Here is a 2,953-nt window from a genome sequence, read left to right as displayed (position 1 = left end):
CTTACAGAGAAGAACAAGAACCACTAAAAACATAGAAAGAACAATTGTTGGGGGGGGGGGACACTGATAGCATTAAAACTATCTATCATCTATCTATATCTATCTATCTTTCTATCATCTAATATTTAAAACATACAATCACAATAAACACAGCACAGTACCAGCCCTTTCATCAAATGCTAGAGTTGGAACAAGAATGTCTTCGCTTGCCAGCGAAAGGACAGTAAGGAGGGAGGCAGTTTAGCCTCTCTAGGGAGGGAGTTCCAAAGTTGACTGGGAGAAGCCACCACCAAGAAGCCCCTCTCTTGCATCTCTACCAAGCATGCCTGTGAAGGTGGTGGGAGCGAGAGAAGAGAATCCCCTGAATATTTCAAAACATGGACAGGTTTGTATGAGGAAAGACAGTCTTTTGGGTAGCTTGGATGTAAGACATGTAGGGCTTTATAGGTCATAACCCGCATTTGAATTGTGCATGGTAGTCAGTGGAGCAGTTGTAGCAAGAGTCATCTACTGCTTATAACCAGCCCTGGTTAACAATCTGGCTGGAGAACTTTGAGCCTGTTGAAGTTTCTGAGCATTTTTCAAAGGCAGCCCCACGTAGAGCTCATTACAGTAATCCAAATGGGGTGTTACAAAGGCATCTGTCATTGTGGCCATTAAGGATGCCATCTTGACACCCTTAAAAGGTAAAGGTAAAGGTACCCCTGCCCGTACGGGCCAGTCGTGACTGACTCTAGGGTTGTGCGCTCATCTCACTCAAGAGGCCGGGAGCCGGCGCCATCCAAAGACACTTCTGGGTCATGTGGCCAGCGTAACGAAGCTGCTCCGGCGAGCCAGCACCAGTGTCGCACACGGAAACGCCGTTTACCTTCCCGCTATAAAGCGGTACCTATTTATCTACTTGCACTTAGGGGTGCTTTCGAACTGCTAGGTGGGCAGGAGCTGGGACCGAATGACAGGAGCTCACCCCGCCGCGGGGATTCGAACCGCCAACCTTACGATCAGCAAGTCCTAGGCACTGAGGTTTTACCCACAGCGCCACTCGCATCCCTTTGACACCCTTATTTAGTGTTAATTTAATAAAACAGTTGTGTTACTATACAGGCCTCCTCCCGTTCGGTGGAATCTGTATCACTACTTCTGTTCTGGGGTGCCAACAGAATTTTCTAGGCCTACTATATGTGGATTGGGTCCTTCAACCACTCACAAATGAGGACACAAGATTTGCATAGGCTTTGTATCATATGCAATTTGTATCTTCTTTTGCAGATGGAGTGGAGGGTTCAAAAACAAATAAGCGTCCGCACACATAATAAAATATCTGACAGAAAAAAATGTGAAAAGCTAGAACTTTCCCCATAATTGCATTTCCAGTCTTAAACTGTAGAATTTCTGCCTGCTGCACAGTTGTTAAAGGCTCCAGCATATCATAGGTGACTGTCAGGAGGTCCTGTAAACATGTGACTATAGTTCCACTAGGATGCTCTGCTTTGTTTCGAAGAGGCCAACAGCACTTCCAGACTGCCACATGAAGGCTTGGCCACAATACTGTATGCCTGGTAGACTAGGGATTTGTTCTACATCGGATGTGGGGAACCTTTGTCTCCTCAAATGTTGCTGAACTACAACTCCCATTGGACCCAGCAAGCATGACTCATGGCCAGGCAAGGCAGGAGTTGTAGTTCAGCAACATCCAGTAGACCTAAAGTTCCCCACACCTGTTCTACATTAACAGAATTTTAAAGACACTTCAACCTCGTGGTTTTTAAAAATAATAACAAAAAACCTTAAAGAGGATTTAAAGATACACAGCCCCACGCAATTAGTCTTGATTTCTTGTCTATTTAAATGACAGTTATGAAACTAGACTGGTGAGTCCTCAAACATGAAACACTGTGGCTAAGGGTTTCAAAGCCATCTACTAGAGGATCTGAATGCATAAGTTGAGGGATCTGTGCTTTTAAATCCCCCCAAATATCAACCTGTATGAGTGCTACATGGATACTAGCAATGGAGGCAAAATCTAATGGAGCATATTAAATCATGGATGCATGCTACGCTTCGGGAATGTCTTGGAATTGTTGGTGCTGAAGGCATATATATATATAAAATTGTTATCCGCTATCCATTATAAAATAATCCTAAAGTGGGGGACAATGCCAATACAATACAAATAAAACACAATAAAACCATACAGTTGTCCATCAGTAAACAATAAAACAGGGACAGAGCAACCCTCCCAGACTGGATCTGAAGGTTGCATTAGGCAGAGGTGACCCTCCACCCAGCTCTCCCAAATCAGCTGGCCTCTTGCCAGCTGCCAAATGTGTGAGTGGGCAAGAATCCACTCACAGCATCCTCTGCCAGTGGGAACAGTGCAAACAGCAAAAATGGGAAACTGCAAGCGCAGGTGCAGGACTGAGTTGGCCCAGGATCTCCTGGATCCCAGGCTAGCCTTCCAGTCATTGTACAATAGCATCAAGCCTGAATCTGATTGTCTTGCTTCCCTTTTGTTGTAACTGCCAAGAGAAGCAGTTCACCTGAGTAGGTAACAGAGGATACTGTGTTACACCTCTCAGTTCACGTGTGATGTTAGTAACGCCAGGTAGACAAGAGGTAGCATCTGGAAAGACTGCTTCTGGTGTTGCTGGAGCAGTTTATGAGGTCAGAAATATGCATATGTGCCCTAGCTGAATATACCCTGTTTTATTTCTGACAGGCCAACTGTGAGCATAAACAGGCATTAAACAACAAAACAGGTTAAAGCATATTTCACTTCTGCTTTTCTCACAGCTTGTAGTATTTGATGGAAGTGGAACGAATCAGTCCGAATAAGTTATGCAAATCAGACAGATTAAATTTGTACATAATGCATGATTAGGGCACTTGGAGTGCATATTATGCAAATGGTGTCAACTGCGTTTGAGGGGTTAGGGTTTGGCAAACCCTGTTT

Source organism: Podarcis cretensis (genome assembly GCF_951804945.1).
Source record: "Podarcis cretensis genome assembly, chromosome: 6".
In the NCBI taxonomy this organism is placed as follows: Eukaryota; Metazoa; Chordata; class Lepidosauria; order Squamata; family Lacertidae; genus Podarcis; species Podarcis cretensis.
Note: the sequence above shows the minus strand (reverse complement) of the source record.